The following is a 21,238-nucleotide window of genomic DNA, read 5'->3' on the forward strand; positions in this document are numbered from 1 at the left end:
TTGTTTCGAAGAATACCCTCAATGAATTATTACATGTAAAAATTATAAAAACATATTCCAATTATCTTCAAAATATAAACACATTGATCTACACAAATGTAACAATAAATATTTCCATAAAAGATTTCAAGTCATTAAACACGTTTAACTTGCAAAGAAATAAAGCAAAAGCAAAACGGAAGATCATCATTACTATTTAATGTTTTCATGTGCTAACGCTTGGTACTACTCGACCTCCGATTTTACTGCAATCTTTTTCTCCTGACGATGTGCAAGGAAATTTAAAAGTCATTTCAACAGTTTTTCACCTAGTCTCTAATATTAAAGCACTAAATTGACATTAAAAAGTAGTAATATCTTTTTATATTATAACTTATCTATAGATTAAAAAACTAACTCATCCACAATATTGCGTTATCTTCATTTTACCATTTTATTTAAAAGTTTTGGCATATATATATAATTCTGACATATAAAAACTTCGCTGAATGGTCACACACGAGCAGTGAACGCCTGAAGGAAGAAATGAAGTACATTAGAATGAAGGAGGATTATTTTCGAACAAAGCATACTTAGGCATTTGTCAAGACAAAAAATAAAGATTAATAGAGGAATATTTAAAATGTAAATAAGACAGACAATGCACCTAAACAGCACTAACAATAATTATAAACACTAAATTGTTTTTTAAACACTAATATTAACGAAGATATACCAAAAAGAATGTCACCAAACAAAAAATAAATAAAACAAAAAATTGATTACAAAATTAAAAGTAAACACACAGCAATGAAAGGCCGTTGATAGGCAAAAAACATCAATGCAAATGTGTAAACATAAATTGTGTAGTGATTAAGTAATAAACATCTCCTCAGAGTCGCGACTATTATGGCGTTTCGATGAGGATCAGCACTAATAACTAGTTTATCCCGTCAGACAAATGTCATCGCCACTTATGCTTTACCCCGCGACTTACGCCTATTCCATACTGCAGTAAAAAAGGATTCACTACAAATAGCCAAAACCCAACCATACCCAAATTTGTAAAGCACTAATGTTTTTTTGATGATATGAAAAATGTAGATCAACTGCACAATATAAGTAAAAATAATTAAATAAATCACCACCATGAATTAAATAAATCACCACCAACAGTAAAAAAAACTACGCACAATGAATTAAAATTCAAATAAAAACGCCAGAAACAAAACTAAAACAACTAAAGTATGCAAACATAAAATACTAATAAATTTTCCCCTAAGACCATTTAAACCACATAGGTACTTCCAGCACAAATAAACCAAAAACAATCAAATGGCAATATACCCTATTAAAAACCCTTTTAAAATAAAATAAAACATAGTATAGTCTTCAAAAACATATACATATATCGCCTGCAAATATGTAAAGATTTAAACAGGTAGTGAAGGATATAAGAAATTCTCCGAAAAATTCTACACATATCAATTAAGATTGTAAACGTTATATTTCAAGACAACTAAAAAAACTATAAAGCATTTTTAGCCTACATTTTTAAGACAGGTTTTGCACGATGACCATTTCTATCAGGAGCTTGCATTAGCCATTGCTTTATGGACCTCTCAACATTTGTATTACTTACTCTTTTTTCATTTTTTTAAACTGCAACTGTTAAATTTAAAACAAGATATTTAGGTGTGATCAACTTAATTACCACAAAACAATTGTCTAAAAATTTACTCAATGTTAATTGTTCCAGAAATTTTTTTTTCACTACAAGGGAGTGCTGCTATATCGACTATCTTATAGCCTGCTGTTATAAGTAAGTGCCGCAACATCGACTGAGGGTGCGGTTTGGGGCAGGCAGTCTAATAAATAATAAAAATAAATAAAAAGTATATTAAAAAATTCTTTATTTTTATATCAAAAAGTCACCACTTTGAGCAAGTCTCACAACAAGCGAAAAAAAAAATTATCTTATGTTGCTTAAATGCAGATTTAACAACTTATAAGTAAATGATATAAGTATATATCTTCATATATACAAGAGCCCGGCAAATGACCTTTTTAGTTTACAAGGCTTGCTTTGATTCGTGATTCGATACCAAAAAAGGTGATTTGTGTTGATCGTAGATCACAGCTAGTAGTAGAAGAGTTCGTAGATCACAGCTAGATGAGTTGCTCGAGTCTGTTGTTGTTTAATAAGTTACTCCATTAGAGCGAGGCTTCGTTAGATACGCAATTCCCAAGGGGGGCATTAACAGTTTTATACAATCATCAAATCCTAATAATTTAAGTTTATGGCAATTTTGTCAAGCGCAATAGTTTGCAGGGCCCTAATATATATATATATATATATATATATATATATATATATATATATATATATATATATATATATATATATATATATATATATATATATATACATATATATATATATATATATACATATATATATATATATATATATATATATATATATATATATATATATATATATATATATATATATATAATTATGTATATACACAAATACATAAATATAATATTAAATATAAATATAAGTATATATATATATATATATATATATATATATATATATATATATATATATATATATATATATATATATATATATATATATATATATATATATATATATATATATATATATATATATATATACAGGGTGGCCCATAATTAGTGTCCCATCTTAAAAAAGCAATTCCTTGAAAACTAGGGATGGAAAACTATTAATTTTGCTTTGGTTTTTGATATTATTATATATTTTGATCTATTTACTGCTGCCTTCACTCACTTTACTTGTTTATTTAGCAATGACAAGACCATCACCATATCGGCAAAGTATTATTGATTTTCATGAGAAAGGAGTTTCAGCACGCGACATCCAGACTAGACTCAAAGTGCCGCGAAAGCTTGTTTATAGAACAATTCAACGCTTCAAAGCATTGAGAACAATGTCAGATCGTCCAGGCAAAGGAAGAAAGCGCTCCGTGGTGACTGATGCAAAAATCAAGCAAGTTCGTGAACGGGTGCGCCGCAACCCAGAACGCAGTATGCGACAAATGGCCAAACAGCTTTAAATTTCTCGAAGTTCTCTTGGAAGAATTACCAAGGATTATCTAAATTTGACAGCTTACAAGAAAAATCCTGCACAGCTTTTGTCTCAGGCATCAAAGCAGAAGCGCAAGGATCGCTGCAAGGATCTCCTCGCCCGTTTCGCCAACAACGCTCATCTCAACATCGTTTTCACAGACGAGAAGATTTTTACAGTTCAACAACATCACAATGTGCAGAATGATCGTGTCTACGCTTCCTCAAAGCCTAATATCACAATACAAAAGGCAGCACATCCTCTTTCAGTAATGGTGTTCGCGGGTATCAGTGCCACCAAGAAGACACCATTGATTTTTGTTCAACAAGGCGTTAAAGTAAAAGCCCAAAACTATCTGAATGACGTTTTGATCAAAGAAATACTTCCATGGAGTCAAAAGGAGCTTCGTAGACATTGTTGGACATTCATGCAGGATAGTGCTCCAGCCCACAAAGCCAAAATTGTGCAAGATTGGCTCGGCCGAAACACCCCCGATTTCATCAAGCACAATGAGTGGCCTCCAAGTAGTCCCGACTGCAATCCAATGGATTACTCAGTGTGGAGTGTTCTGGAAGCTGAAGCGTGCAAAAAACCGCATAAAACGATTGATTCTCTGAAGAAAGCGCTTCAAAAAGCATGGGATTCGCTTTCACCCGCCTACTTGCGTGCCACCGTAGATGACTTTCCAAAGCGTCTTGAAGCTTGTGTGAAAGCCGATGGTCGACATTTCGAAAAAAATCTTTAAATTTTATTTGATGTTGTTAATAAATTGTTTATCAAAAAGTTTTATGTGTTTTCCATTCCTAGTTTTGAAGGAATTGAGTCTTTAAGATGGGACACTAATTATGGACCACCCTGTATATATGTATATATATATATATATATATATATATATATATATATATATATATATATATATATATATATATATATATATATATATATATATATATATATATATATATATATATATATATATACTTATATTTAATATTATATTTATGTATTTGTGTATATATATAATTATTATATAAATATATATCTATATATATTATAATAATATTATATTTACTTTGTTTATATATATATATATATATATATATATATATATATATATATATATATATATATATATACATATAATTATATAAATACATAAATATAACTATATGTATATCATTTACTTACACTATAAATGATACAAATATTTTATGTTGAGATCCTCAAAAAAACATTTACATGCTTTTGAAATAAAATATTATGATATGAAATATATTGTCGTAAGTTATATCTAAATTATATTATTTATTTTATATAAATTAAATAAAATAAAGAATAGTTGATTTAGTACCTCAAAAAACATTTACTTACTTTAAAAATCAAATCAAATATGTGTCACTAGGGTGGTCCCATGTGAAAAAGCGCACATGGGATACGTGTGGATTTTTTCTATATGTAACCCATGTGGGGATTATTATTTTGTCTCATGTGGGTTTCATAAGGTAAATCCCACATTGATTCCAAATGGTAAATCCCATATAGGATCCCATATTCATTCACCCTATTTACTAGGGTGGTCCCATGTGAAAAAGCGCACATGGGATACGTGTGGATTTTTTCTATATGTAACCCATGTGGGGATTATTATTTTGTCTCATGTGGGTTTCATAAGGTAAACCCCACATTGATTCCAAATGGTAAATCCCATATAGGAACGCGTGGGTTTTTACCATATGTAACCCATATGAGGATTATTATTTTGTCCCATTTGGTCTCATATGTTAAATCCCACATGGGTTTTATATAGTAAATCCTACATGTGATATAGGTGGAAAATACTACATGTTATAGATCTTAAATGCCACATATACTTTAATCCAAATTGTACAAAAGTAGTCAATACCAGATAAATGAAAGTCCGAATGAAAATTTTTAAAAATCCTTTAATTTAAAAATTACTTAAATAATAAATATAAATTAAACATCGAAGCTTTCAGAGAGGCTTAACTTAATCAGGTGTTTGTTACTTTATTCCATTTGGGATTCAAAATGTGTAGCATTTTTGAACTTTTACTTGTGATGTTTTCCACCTATGTGGGATTTATTACAAACCATTATAACGAAATTTTATAAAATTAAAAAATGTGTTGCAAAATGAATTTATTTTAAAATAAATGCTTTTAATAAATACATTCAAAATAAATATTAAAATAATTTTTTTTCTTTTGAGACTTACTTAAAAGCCGTCTTTTGTCAATTTAATTTCTTTAAACATTTTCTTGAAAAAAAAAAAATATATATATATATATATATATTTATATATATATATATATATATATATATATATATATATATATATATATATATATATATATATATATATATGTATATATATATATATATATATATATATATATATATATATATATATATATATATATAAATATATATACATGTATTTATATATATTTATATTTATGTATATATATATATATATATATATATATATATATATATATATATATATATATATTAGGCCATCCCATTTTGACCCTCATGAACGAATTTTATTTCACGGAGTGTCTCAAAATGTTCCTAAGATATTGGTTTGTTAATGAATTTTTTTTTTTTTTTTCTGGATGAGTATTTATTCTTGCGCCATTCGTTTAAAGTTTAACTTTGTACATTTTTTGAGTTTTTATGGGCAGTTTCAAATGATCAGCGCGAATAGAAATTTATAAACCTTTAACAATTTAACTGCGTCAATACAAAGAATGGAAGGTTTTTTATCCATACCGATTGTGCGCATTTTTATTATTATCATATTTGTTACCAGGTGGTACTTTAGAAACGCAAAAATCGGGTAATATTTAAAAAAAGCGCAGTTAAGAAAACATTTTTTTTATCGAGCTACTTAACAATTTTTAATTTTAAAAAATCTAATATTACCACCTCAAGTAAGTTTATTATAACAACATAACATAATAATGCATGTTATATTTTATAATTATAGTTAATTGAATTAGGTTATTTAAACATTTATAATATTTTAAATAAACTTTTAAAAAATTTTAAACTTCATACAAATTATGAAAATGTTTATAGTGATTAACATTATGATCAATGAGTAACATTATGAAATTTTGTTTTAAAGCTAGCTATGACAACAAAAGTATCTGAGGTGTATCCCTGTCCCAAGAAGGGGTTTAAAAAAAGAAGATCGAGTCGCAAGAACATGTTCCTAGTTAACGTCACTCTGGATAGAATGGAAACAAACCAGCTGCCCATAAGGATTCACGTTATCCAACGCTACTTATTTTTAAGAGAACAATTTCCAAAGAAAGCACTGAAGGATCTCGTCGCTTGTCCTTTAATGTCCAAAACTTTCAAGTAAGCTTTTAGCTTTAGAAATCAATAGATAAGAACGTTATTTCATGTTTTATGTCAAATATAGTAAAGATAATTTAATAAGTTATGTTTTTAATTTACGGAAGTTCTTCATAGATTAAAATGCATAACAAACAATGAATTTTGCAATGTCAGTTGTATCCTTTCCGGAATCTTAATTCCTTGGAGAAAAACTGGCTTCAAAGTCATCAGTGACAAAAGGATGATGTATCATGTCAAGAAGTATGTAGAAAAGTACATAGCATTGAAGAAATCCCAGAAAAAAATTGGAATTGGTTATCTTGAGACAAGAAATAAATTTGAGAAATCAATGACAGGTAGGGGATAAATATTAAATGTTAAGATTTTCTAGTCAAACAGCCAGTACTAAGCTAATTTATTGTGAAGTAAATAGTTTACTTTTTCTTGTTCTTACCTAATAAAATTAAATTTAAAGGATTATTTTGGGCTGGAGAAGACATTACGCTTCTTGAACGTAGTTTAAAGACTGATAGGCTAAGACTGGAAGCAGATAAGATTGAAGATTTAACCTTCATACGGGACCAGCTAAGTTGCAGAAAGATGGTGATTGGAGCGTTGGACGGTCGGTTTGTAGATGTTAGTAATAGATCTGCATCAAGAAATAACTCTAAAACCTCTGGTATAGTAAAAAAAACTTTCCATGATTTCTCCGGATTTTCCTCTGAAAGTGAAATGATTACTGATGACTCTAATGATACATGTTCTGAAGATGATTTTAAGATTGGTAACGCATCAAAGAAGAAGACAGTTAAAAATAAGACTCTAAAGATACCAAAAGACATTTTTTCAAAAACTGCCAGAACTGCTATTGGGATGGGAATATCTACTAACCAGGCAAGAGCACTTATCTCTTCTTTTCTTTGCAATGCCGGTGGAGATATAAAAAATGTAACATTATCCCACAGCTCAACTCACAGGATTTTTGATACAATAATAAGAAATGATGCTGGTGTTCTTAGAGCAAACATAACCAGTATGGTTAAGACGAGCGGCAAACCCATCATTGTGAATTTTGATAGCAAAATTATCAAAGATTATACGGGTAGCATAGATGAGACAAAAGACCGAATTTGTGTGCTTATAAGGCATGACAATCAGTCCTATCTGTTAGGCGCTCCAGGGTTGGAACACGGCAGTGGTGAGGCTCAGTTCACAGCAATTCAAAATCTATTACATTCTTTTGATCTAGGGCAGTTCATCCACGGAGTTTGTTTTGATACCACTGCTTCAAACACTGGCTATTTAAAAGGAGCTTGTGCAAGATTAGCTAATTTTCAAGGCCGACCATTGCTCTTGTTAGCCTGCTGCCATCATGTAGGAGAGCTCCATATAAAACACTTTTGCAATGAAGTTGCAGTAAACAAATCTGTTGGACCAGAGAATCAACTATTTAAATCTCTAAAGCAGAACTGGCATGGTATTGATGCAAACAACGAGAAGATGCTGTTGAAATTTAATCACCAGAATGTTAAGGGTACCTGGTTGGAGAAGCAGGCTCTATTGGCGCTAAAAACTTGCAAGGACCTGATAGATAAAAACAAGTTAAGAAATAGTCGGGTAAGGTTAAAATAAAGAAATATATTACTTTAAAACAACTTTATACCAAATATATATACCAACTATAAAAATAGAAAGAAGAAACATGAAAGTTTTTAATTAAGTTGTAAATTATATACATTTAGACTTTTGAGAAGCGCAAAGATTATTGTGAACTGGCAGAGCTTGTAGTTATGTTCCTTGAAGAAGATCAGACAGTTAGGTATAAAATTCACAAAACCGGAGCTATTTCACACGCCAGGTTCATGGCAAAGGCATTGTACTAAATGAAGTTCAATTTGCTTCTCCCTAAGATCAGACAGGTTCTTTTTCTGAGTGATGAAATTGTCAAAGAGATCAACAGAATGGCTGAATACATTTCTCTTTTCTGGGCATCGTGGTTTTTGACCTGCGAGTTTTCTGATTCTGCAGCTTTTGAAGTAAAACTTAATTTCCTAAATATTTTTATATTTGTCTCATAATTTAAGAATAATTTGTTTCAAAAAAATACCAACTAAATTGTTTTAGAATAATGACATAAATAAATGACACTTATTACATTAGATGTTAGACGTGTCATTATCAACCTTACTTACTATCTGTATTGCATTATTTTTAACTCACACTCTTAGGATCAACGAAACTATTGGCAGATGTGCCATTACAATGCGTATGAGCCTGCCGCAGAAGTGGTATTAAAATCATGGCGAAACCATATGTGGTATTTGGATCCATCAACCGTGGTGCTGGCGCTAGCATGTTCTAATAAAGATCACTACATCGTAATGGAAAAGATGGCAAAAGTTCTTTATTAAACCCAACGGAGTGGCATTAAAAATGTAGGAACGGTTAGAACCAAAACTAAAATCCTTTCTGATAGCAGTTTTTTGTTTAATATAGATCAAACACCAGGTCTTGAATCATATATTTCGCCAGATTCCTGGTTAATTTTTGATATCCTAGGTCATACTTCTGAAAAATGTCTATGGATGAAACTCCCTCAGATTTTTTGGAAAGAATTTCCAGGATACAATGAGTTTCAAAGCTTCGTAAAATCTGTCGAAGTTGTTAACGACTCATCAGAACGTGCAGTAAAACTCATTCAAGATAATGTAGAGCGTGCGAAGAGCGAGGAAAAACTTCAGAACCTTCTCCAAATGAAAAACTCTTGGAAAAAGCCATTTAAAAAGACGAAGAATAGATACAAGGAGTCAGTTACAACGCCTGCTCCCTCGCTACTGGCTGTGAGTTAATAATTCAAAACCTTTCCAATATCTCTAATAATTAGAATTACCTTACTGTAGACTCTAAACCTTGAAAATGTATTTTAAAAAAAAACTAAATTATGTGATTTTTAGAGATATGTGTCTTAAAGGAAAGAATTTATTATATATATAATAAATATAATAGCAGCTATGGCAGTACTTAGAGTTCTTACTTTAATATCGGAGGTCCGAGGATTGATGCCGGTTTAGTCATATAAACGACATTTACTAGTAAAAAATTTTCCCGCGGTGCTCTGTGATGAGCACTTAAAATTTAATGAGAATTTAAAATAACACACACAAAATCTAAGTAGATATTTTCTGAAATATATCAACACATTTAGATCTAGTTAAATCTACAGCAAAATATTTAAAGTCCTATAACAAATCTTTTGGGGGTAACCATTTTAAGTTTGGCTTTGTTTAATCTTAGGTTCCAATAAAAGTAATTTTTTTAAAAACATCATTTGATACCAATAAGAAGTAAAAAAAAAAAATATTGCACCATGACTGAAAATGACCTCATAGATCAACAAAAAGGCACTTTGAAATAACACAAATGTTGATTTTTCTATCAAAATCAGTGAACGGTAGGCATTATGTATTTCTTAACTCGAAAAGCACAGTGTTTTTTTTGGTATGGGAACACATGAAGAGAATATAAATGAAAAAATTAACTGGATTCGACATCAGAATCGATTCGCGCCGTTGTGTTGAAAACTGCTCAATTTTGGTCATAAATTGCCTAGTGCGTAACTTCGAACGACCGGCGCGAATACTTCTAACAGGAAAAAATAAAAAATAAAAAAATTTGACTTATAAATATGACCTCTACGCCACTCATTAGCGACTCCGCATGTAATTTGGTTGTCAAAAAAAAATTATGGGATGGCCTAATATATATACATATATTTATATATGTTTATATTTATGTATATATATATATATATATATATATATATATATATATATATATATATATATATATATATATATATATGTATATATATATATATATATATATATATATATATACATATTTATATATGTATATATAAATATATATATATATATATATATATATATATATATATATATATATATATATATATATATATATATATATATATATAGAGAGAGAGAGAGAGAGAGAGAGAGAGAGAGAGAGAGAGAGAGAAAGAGAGAGAGAGAGAGAGAGAGAGAGAGAGAAAGAGAGAGAGAGAGAGAGAGAGAAAGAGAGACAGAGACAGACAGAGCAATTTTAACAAAGAACCTCATAAGTCTAGCATATTTAATTGTTACCCAGGTTAAAGTCATTAATAACTACAACTTGGTCTTTATTTCACAAATAATTATTTCCTAACTTATTACTTACAATGACTAACATATTATGGGTAATTGAACCCATATTATGGGTAATGAGCTTGAACTCAAAATAAGAATCCTGAAAAAAAGTTATCAATTAGGATAAGTCACTAAACAAAAAAACAAAAAACATAAACAAAAATGTAAAAACCTACTTTACAATTATGTAGATATTGGGTGCAACAGACACTGGATGCAAAAGTATCTTTATTTTGCGTCACACATAATATAATATTCGAAACTAAAAAAAACCATCTAAATTTATATAAGTAAATTCATTCTTTGACCAATTTAGAGCATCGTTATTAGTTATTTTGTGATTCGCACATCCACCTCTGTCTCTTTAATTTATAAAATAGGTGGTCAAAGTTTGCTCAATAGATAGGTTCTCGGCATTACAATGCTTTTTTCTTGTACTTTCTAAAGAGAAATATGACAAATTTATTACTTTTTTACTTAAATCATAGGGTCATCTATGCATAATGATATCAGATTATGACCCCATTTATTAAACGCCATCCTCTTTTATCAAACTCGGTTAATTTTTTGCTATCTCCCATTAAAAATGATGTCAGTTTTTGTTATCATATTATGATGGTATATATGATTTTTTAATACAATATTAAAAATGCATATACCATCAATTTTTTTCTGGTTTAATTATACATTTATTCTCAACAGTACTCAATTGAAGTAAAAATATAAATAAATTGTTCTTTCAGATTAGCAAGCTTCTTTATGAATTTAAATTGTTTTTGAATAAATGAACAAATAAATATAAAATAGTGAAAACAATGAATAAAAATAAGAATTTGAACTTTAACTAAAACTTGAATTTGAATCAATTGGTACTATTTAGCTCAAGCATAACCTTAAAAAATAAGTTTATATAATAAATCATATGTATAACTATTTATACATAAAGTTAATTATCAAGAGTTATATATATAACTATATGTATTTTAAATCATATTATTTTATATATTACATATTTTATTTATATATTACTTTAGATCACTTTTACTTTATTATATTACTTTGAAAACTGGACCAAGAGGCTTTATTCCCAAAAACACTATGGTACTCCAGATTAAAAATTAAAAAGTTTCTGTAAATATTCTGTTTTTGTTCCTCAATGTAGTTTGTAAGTCCCTTAAGTCTTAAGGACCTTATTATATCTAAAGTTAAAAGTTTTAGACCCTAAAAAAAGTTACAGAAACCCATTTCCCCCCTATTTTTTTCTTCTTTAATAAAGAAAATTAGGAATTCTTTGAATTTAAAACCTGCATTTCTTTGTGGGACACAGCAGTGTCCTATGCATGCATGCTTGGTTTTTGACAACATTTGAACTTCCATCAGTTAATTGTTTGCAGATAATATCGTCGCCTTAGAGGGCAGAGGTTCTATCTCTATTTTGGGTAGTTTTGCAGGAGAACAAAAACAAAGTTTGAGCATTAAGCATAAATCAGCAACTTCATTTTTTGTTAGTGTTAATGTTTTTTGATCAATTAGAACTATCAAACATGATAGGAATAATTCAACTTTTTTGAAATTATTAACATTGAAGAGAGTATGGCACAAATTATAAAAGTCATCATGGAGATAGAACCTTTGCCTAAATTAATTGCGAGTTGAATGGAATTTTTGAAATTTATAAACATAATGAATCCAAGTAAAATTCTTTTTTAATTAATACAAAATGCTTTTTATGATTGTGTAAACTATCAGATAATGACAATCATGGTTCAAACTTTTTAAAATTAGTAACATTTTGCGACAAATTTTACAATTACCATGGAGATAGAACCTTTACTCAAATAAACTGTGAATTGAATAGAATTTAAAAATTTGTAAACAATGTTTTTGTAATCAATATTATTAAATTCTAAGTGAAATCTTAATCTTAATTAGCAGAAAAATCAGAAAATTGTTATAATAGCAAAATTATATAACAGAATAATTATTATAGTAATACTGAAAAAAATGACTGACAAAAAACAAAGTCTTACTTTTAGTTATCTTCATAGTCCGAGTTAAGAACAAAAATTGTTTTAATAGCAAAATTATATAACAGAATAATAGTAGTAATACTGAAAAAAATGACTGACAGAAAACTAAGTCTTAGTTCTAGTTGTCTTCATAGTCCGATTCATCAATTTCTGACTCATCAATAGTTGGTTCTGGTAAACTGTCTCTCATGGCTACTGCAGGCGGTAGGTTGTTATACCATTGGGCATAATCTGGTGAAATAACACGCTATTTCACCATGCGCATGAGATCTTTTTTTTTCGCATCTGAAATAGGCAGGCGAGTAGGATACAATGGCTGAAGCTCTAATCCTTCGATGTTGGATCGTCGTCCTCTTCCAGACTGTACATTTATTTCCATAAAGGTAGGCGACGTAATGCTATATTTGTACTGCATAATGAACGGTCTTGACCTTTCAAACCTTGCCCACTTAATATTAAACCAGTTGACGGTTTCACCTTTAATATTTTATGTACGATTTTTCACAATTTTACCGCAAAATTGTTTTGAGTTAAAAAAATCGGTGTGTTGCAATGGTTTAACAAGATATGGACACGGATTCTTGCGCGCTGCAGCAATCAGAACTTCGCATTCTCGTGTAGTGTAAATTTTTTGATGGCTCTTACTGCGTTCAATAGTACTGTGCATAGAGTCAACTTCTAAATAAGAATGACCCGACTCCATATACTTCATATCGATGCATTCCAGGTGAGTTGTTTGAACAATGTACATCATTGTCGCAACAATAAATTGGTTTCTATTTTGTCCAGAGCACGTATCACTAAAAGAAGTCACCCTCTTCACAGAAACTGGAAGAGACTTCATATAATCTAACAGAGCTGTATTTATTTCATTGGCTCCTCGTTTACCTTCACTTTCGTCCCATAGGAAACAAATTCCTTTTTTGGTTGACGTTTCATAAATAGTAAAATTATAAACGGCAAGTTTCCGCATATAGAAAATTTGCGCATCACCTGCAAATGGAAATGGTAACACTGCTTCGAGGTCAAAAGTTATAGAACGAATGGACTTGTCAGCAGCAGATGCAGTCTTATCAGAATTTTTTTCATCTATAGCTTCCTTTTCACGAAATTTATGACTGTCATAATTTGGTCGTAGCGTTTCTTTATCATCACCACTGGCATTTCGAAAAGCATTGCAAATCGAGCATTGGTCTTTTTATTTTTTACAACAAACTGAACAGTTTTCTTACTTATGTCCAAAGTCGTGCAAAAAATTTTTTGCCACACTCTAATGACAATGTTTTCATTCGCTTCCACTGGCAGATGATATGCACAGGATATTGCTTTTGGTCTTATTCCTGAATTATCACGACGACGTGAAACATTGCTACTTTTCACTAAATGGCATATGAAATCTTTTTTTCTATTTTCACCCTCTAGTTGCTAGTAGTGTTTATTTATTTCTAGTCGTTTGGTTTCCTCAAAATGTTCTCTACACTTGAATTTGCACTTTAAACAGTTCACCGTTCTAGGTGTTTTGGGCGGTACTGCTTTACCTTTTCGTGTCTTGTATGCCATTCCTTTCTCTCTTTTGTCTTTTTAAACAAATCGTTTCCAAAGATTTGATTTTTTGCCTTGTTTGCGTCCAATTTTTGGTTCAGTGAAAGTTCGCATTTTTGAACCATTGTTTAATTCCATGGTGAATTCTTAAAATTATAAAAAAAACTATTTAAAATTATCTCTGTTTTAATAAAAGGTTGTTTATTCATTATATTTCGTTTGTTATCGTCTGCCATTTTCAAGAATTACGTCATAGGGCAAAGAAGATATCTCCGGTATAGTTAGATGGCAAAGGAGATAACACCTTTGCCCTTTTGGGATTCCGCACAAATGTAGATAGGTCAAAACTCGCACAAACTTATTGCTCTTCTCATTCTATGCGGAGATAGACCCGCTGCCTAATCTGATTCTAGCACTTAAAATAGATGTCCCTAAAGTCATAGTTGAATTTGAGCACAACATGGAGATAGAATCTCTGCCCTCTAAGGCGACGATATACTCAAGAACTATGTATTTCTTGAGTATATTATGGTATAATAGTTATTTGATTATTTTGTTTGCAGAAATCCTCATTTTATTTCTATAAAGAAAGATTCGTGGTACTTACATACTTGCTTGCCATTCTCTAGAATAATTACTGTATTTACTGTATTATATTTCTGTATTTAATATTATTATTACTATTATTGTTATTATTATTTATTATTATTACTTATTATCAGTATTATTATTATGCTGTAATTTATACCATGATAGGTCTTTACACGTCATCAGTTTATACCTGTTTGTAAATGTCCCGCTCAATTGTATATATATACAGTATATATCATTAGTGTATATATATACAGTATATATCATTAGTGTATATATATACAGTATATATCATTAGTGTATATATATACAGTATATATCATTAGTGTATATATATATATATATATATATATATATATATATATATATATATATATATATATATATATATATATATTAATATATATATATATATATATATATATACAGTATATATCATTAGTTTATATATATAGTATATATCATTAGTGTATATATATACAGTATATATCATTAAAGTAAAAATATATTGATTTGATTAATTTGTAAAATATATTTACACAATATAAATGTAGCCTCGCCAAAATGCAATATCGATTTTAAAATTTATCGTTTTTTTAGTTTTCAGCTTTCAAATAAATTCCCATGTAAATTCCACAATTTCCCAGTAATTACTACTTAAAAGTAAATACCATATGGTTCCCACATGTAACCCATCTGGGATTACCCACATGGGTTTAAAGTGAAAAATTTCCATACCGATACCACATTGGAAAATCCGTCCCACGTAAATCCCATCAATCCCACACGGAACCCACGTGGAACCCATGTGGGATGCGGTTTTATTTTTCACTAGGTCCATTTGAAACATTTTTTTGAAATTTTAATTGGGGTTTTTACCAGTAATTAATTTTGATCTAAAAACCCTAAGTACAAAAAATTTTGAGTTTAGGACAATTTTAAGATCCCTCACAAAACATTGTATGTTAGAATAATGATAGCGCATGTGTTGTGTAACTTTTTTATCCACTAATTGTTATAGTTACTTAATGGGGTTGACACAATTTAGTTATTATCCATTAGACAACAATTATTTAGGCATATTATATATAAAAAAATTTACTATTCAGGCATATCCCACAAAAGCTTTATTGAAATTTTAATAAATATATAATCAATAACGTCACTGTCCCAATTTTTTTTTGCTTGTTTGATAAAAATTAATTTCAATTGATTTCTTTAAAAATATGCACTTCTAGAGCTGTTTCAATGCTTTTCCGCAACTTGAGCAAGTTGTTCTCTCTACTGCATCAAAATATTTGTCTTCGATGTCTCCTATAAGCTTGATACCTTGCTCTCCAATATCGTTGACAACTTGTTCCAATGTTCTAATGAAACATTTAACCATTCTTGGGGTCTGTTTAATTTTATCAAATGAAAAAGCAACCATGACTTTTCCCCAATAAAAGACGATAAAAAAACTTCGTCGCACCAAATAATAATCGGAGTCTTCGGTTTATATGGAGTGAATAGTTTGGGTTTTGGTAAGTTTATAAGTTTTTGACCCATCATAAACTTTTCTGCATAACTCACAGAATTGTCCTACACGGAAAAGACTTATAGCTCCTCAGATAAGTATCGAAGGTGTCTTTTAATATACTAGATGGTTTCTTCTGCAATTTTAAGGTCAATTGATCTAAAGTTCCTCATTAAATAAAATAAATGCTGGTCAATAGCTGGAGCAGCAGAAATAATAGCAAATTAAAGAAGTTACTTTGCGTAAAAAAGACAAATGTACTAGATCATCCTCTCAACCTTTCTTGCTTCTTCATCAGTAAGTTTAAAAGTAGTACGAGATAGTAGGAATATTTTTGTATATTAAATGCCTTTTAACATCCACCTTGCATAATGATCAAAACCGGCATACCGAATGTGGAAACCTCTTTTAATATGTCCACCGAAAAAAATAGAATAAGCTCCATTAGATCGTGGTAGTCCTCACGAGGAAATATTTTTCTATCCAAGCAATCCATTGTCCATTTCTTAACTTCAAGTGCATGTTGAAATAAAAAACAGTTTTGGTCATGAGGCCAGTCTCATACTCTAAGTTCTTTTACATTCTTGTTAAGGTTATATAATTCTTCTTTGAACATTTCAAACAACTGAACTCTTGGTGATTTTCTCGGACCATAAATAGCATTGGATGTTGCTTTTATAAAGAGCTCTAGAACATGATGTCTACATTCAAGTCGGAGTAGAGAAAGACCAATTTGCTTCTCAATTAGAGTTGCAGCTCCATTATATGCTCCACTGTTTGCAGATGTTGTATCATATACAAGTGCAATAACCGATGCTTTTAATTGCCATTTATCAACTAGGTTCATCACTAAACAACATTGCGTTTGACCAGTTCTGTCACCAATATTAGGAGTACCTAGCAATTTAGGAGGTGGCCCTGCATCACAGCAAGTCGCACTTCCTTTTTTCCAGTAGCTTGCTTGAAAGTTTTTCCATCCCAATGAATTTCCAAATATTCAGGTGGACTCCAAGTTTCTTCAATTAATTTAGCTTCTTCAATTCTGTTAGCTAATCTTGTTTTTTGAACTGATGATTTAGAAAGGGTAACATCATTTAACCCTTTCGTGACGAGTGATCCTTATGGCGGTTCATAAAATTTGTTTCTAAATGACGAGTGACCCGCATGGCGGTACATAAACAGTTTTGAATATTTCAAATCATCTATACCAATTGGGGAAAACTTTAAACTTATTTTTGAAATGTGAATAATTTCTTTAGTTAATGCTTCAAACCGTTTGTTAATTGCATTCATAGATCGCTCGAAAATCAATTTAAAAAAATGACAAAAACAGATAAAAAATTTACTGTCATAAGTGAGATCCTTGATATTTTTTTCAATGATAGTGGTGAAGATTTTTTTTGTTTGATCACCACAATAAATGTCTCATTTATTTAAAATCAAAAACGGTATGTTTATGTATTTCTACTTTATTTGTTAAAGGTTAAATAGAGAAACTATATATTTTTGTTAATTTCAACATGATATATTTTGATCACGTTACTAAGATAATAAATATTTTTTTTAGTTTTTTAATTTTCTGAAAGCCAATTCTTTGACAAAAAAAACAAGGTCTTATTTGTAAAATTCTGAATAGTAATTTTTATTTTATACTCTTTTAGTTGATCATGATGCAAGATCGTTATTTTACGCGCAGTCATATAGCTGTTTTTAAGTCAGTCGCGAAAGGGTTTAAGCTGCTCCACCTAATGCTAAAGTCTTTCCCGAAATAAGTAGCTGTTGTCTTTTACTAATACCGGATCCATCAGCAACTGCACACGTTTCTTTTATTAGTTCTCTTTTTGAAATTTTTATCGTTATCGCTGATTTGCAATGGTGTTTTTATTTCTCTTTCACTGAAAAACTTTTATCACTTTCATCTTCTTCCGTAATATCTGAGGAAAATTTGTCGCCCTCGTTGACTTCATTATTTTCAGAAATGGTTAAATATTTGAGTTGCTATTTTTTAATATGAAGCAATTTCTTTCTTTTCTTTCTTTCCTGATACTGCAGTTTGATATAGCATTGTCGCTCTTTTTCAGCAAGTAGTTTGTCAACTCCAGCCATTGAGCCAACTTGAGGAAACTTTCGTTGGCTTTTTAGAAATTCCCAGTCAATAAGCTACTCGTTGTTACCAGAGTGTTTCAGCAATGCGTAAGTGTCTCTAAGTGATATATTAAACAGACTGACCAGTTTAATTGTAAAATATTTAGTGTTTTGCTTTACTTTTAGTTCTTCTTGTCTGCTTTCAGGAATTTTTTTCAGTGTCTCATATTCTACCAAACGGACAATCAGCAAAGTCCTTCTTGTTACGTTCATTGGAATACGAACATGTAACCAAAGGTTTTCAATAATTTTGCTAACTAGATTATTTGCAATGAGTCTTGTTTCTTTTCTAGGATTGCTTCCTCTCTCAAAAAGATATTTTTGCAATATAGCTCTATTCAATGGTGGTTTTCCTCAATTAATATTTTCTAATGAAAAACCAACAATCCAATGATTTAACCGATAAGAACGTCGGCTTTTTTTATCAGCAATATATTTGTTTAAATGTTCACTACATTCAATAAATATACCAGCAAAAGCTGGTATATATATTGAATGTAGTGAACATTTTTTTTCTGATCTAAGTACTGACTCTTCTGCATCAATAGATACATTATTTCCAAAATTTTTACTAGGTCTACCAATCCTCTTTAGTATGGGGGCCATTGTCATGGTTTAATACAAGACTGAAGCTTGTAATATAAGTGTTGTTATATACGTTTAAATATATACTTTGCAACATTAAAATGATACAGAATAAGGCTCATTTATTGCGTTGTAAATTAAACTTACTAACGGTGCGGCATGTTTTTAAGAACTATTGTTGTCTCAAAAGAATTAAGACTTAATGACTTCCTTAAATGCAATTTCACAATATTAAATTCATATTGGAACAAAAGTATTGAGATTATAATGTTTGAAACGTATTATTATTTGTGGTGTTTTAAAACAAATCTCTTGTGGGATGAGTACAATAAATCGTAAATTTTTAAATTTTTGTAGAATTATTTCTTAGTGATCGTCAATTAAATTGTATGAACCCCATTAAGGAAAGACAACAGTTTGTTAGAAAAAACTTTGTGCAACACTTGCGCAATCCATTACTTGAACTTCCAATGTCTTGTGGGGGATGTAAAAATTGCTCTAAATTCGAAAGTTTTAGTATTTAGCGTATTTAGATAAAACGTCATCAATGGTAAAAACCCTGGTTAACATTTAAAAAAAAACTTTGAAATGGACCACGCAAATCTGTCATTTTGCTATAAAATTTTTTTTCTTATTTCTTTATAAATTCCAATAACATTATTACAAACAGAAATAAAAAAAAAAGGAATATGGAAACTGACATTTGTTAAAAAGTTGAAGATTTTTATCTTTATTTTAAATTAGTGTTTTTTAATTCTTTACTAACTTTTAACCACTTTAAGACTTTATTTAAAAACTCTTTAAAAAAAATAACGCATGCGCAAACTCAATTTTTTTTTCAATTACTAACATGGCTTAAGTTTGAAAAGAGCTCGCCATGATCTTTACAGTCGGCCGATCGTACAACGAACATGGCCAACCGTTGGAATATGAACGGCATCACCGGCGCAGTGGTACCAGTCATCAGTCAATGAATCCCATGCATGGACCAAGCATGGAGAGTTTGCTGGGTACTTAGTAGTTGTGTACGTACACAAAGTCCTTGGGTCCCGAGAAAATTTTTTTTTTTAACTTTTTAGTCTTTTTTTATATATTTATTTATATTTAACTTTCTTCTTTATATTTCTACGTATATATTTTAAACTTTTTAATTATTGTTTTTAACTAGTTGTAAAATGCGGGTCTTGGTACATTTATTCCACACCGACCTTTTCTATGCTTGTTCCTTACTTAAATAAGTTTTAGTAAGCGGTAAAAAAAAATAACTATAGAAAAATTATACTTATTTACTTTTGAAAGGTATGAAAAAAATATTCCTTTTATATTTAATTTAAATATAAAGTGAAGTAATTAGTCGAAAGATTATTCCAAGTGTGAATAATCTTTCGACTAATTACTTCACTTTATAAAATATCTAGAATATCTTCTTTAGTCAATGGATCAAGCTCAGGAAAGACTACATCAAGATTTTGTCTAGTTAGATTTGTTATGGTTTATCTTTTTATTATTTCTTTTCGCAATTCTAAGTATTGACAACAATTTTGCAGTCTTTTTTTCCTTCCATATGAAATCGGAAAATTTATAAACTGTTCCTGTTCAGTTTTATTGCATGAGACAAAACAAGCAAGAACATTGTTTTTTTGTGCTCGAATTCGAGATGACAAATAGCACAAAGTAGCATTAGGGAATGTTTTTTCGCAGCACTAAACATGCTTTTAACATTAAATAATAGTTTTTCCTTAATGAAAGAAGCATGCTATTATTTTGTAATTCTTCTCTAAAAAAGTCATTTTCACAAGTTAAAAAATCTAATGGTACTCTTGTAAATTTTTTTAAAACATTATCAACAGCTTAAACTATATTAATTCTATAAATGAAGAACTTGATTTTCTACTGAGATATAAAATTTCTTCATCCGAGGACCAGTGAAAAGTTTACCTAAATTATTATGAACTAGAAGTTCTGAAAAGACAATATCAGTTAAGAAACCTTCCGGAAGACTTGTTTGTAAGCCCCCACATTTAACTGTACCAGTGGCTAAAACCTTTTTAAAAGTTTCATGATATGCGAAATAGTAAAATAAGATAAGCAAACGATTTCCGCAGTATTTTGAAATCAAAAAACGTAAAAAACCTTCAGGCTCTTAAAATACAGAAAA

At 29.7% G+C, this 21,238-nt stretch overlaps 1 long non-coding RNA gene across 1 annotated transcript; it reads left to right on the forward strand.

The window, feature by feature from the left end:
* The first annotated feature begins 6,390 nt into the window (after positions 1 to 6,390).
* Positions 6,391 to 7,239, forward strand: LOC136076500 (uncharacterized). The gene is made up of 3 exons (XR_010636319.1): positions 6,391 to 6,487; positions 6,602 to 6,822; positions 6,942 to 7,239. It is a non-coding gene; the product is annotated as an uncharacterized LOC136076500 (long non-coding RNA).
* Positions 7,240 to 21,238: the final 13,999 nt, after the last annotated feature.

The sequence above is a fragment of the Hydra vulgaris genome, chromosome 02, assembly GCF_038396675.1.
Source record: "Hydra vulgaris chromosome 02, alternate assembly HydraT2T_AEP".
Lineage (NCBI taxonomy): Eukaryota > Metazoa > Cnidaria > Hydrozoa > Anthoathecata > Hydridae > Hydra > Hydra vulgaris.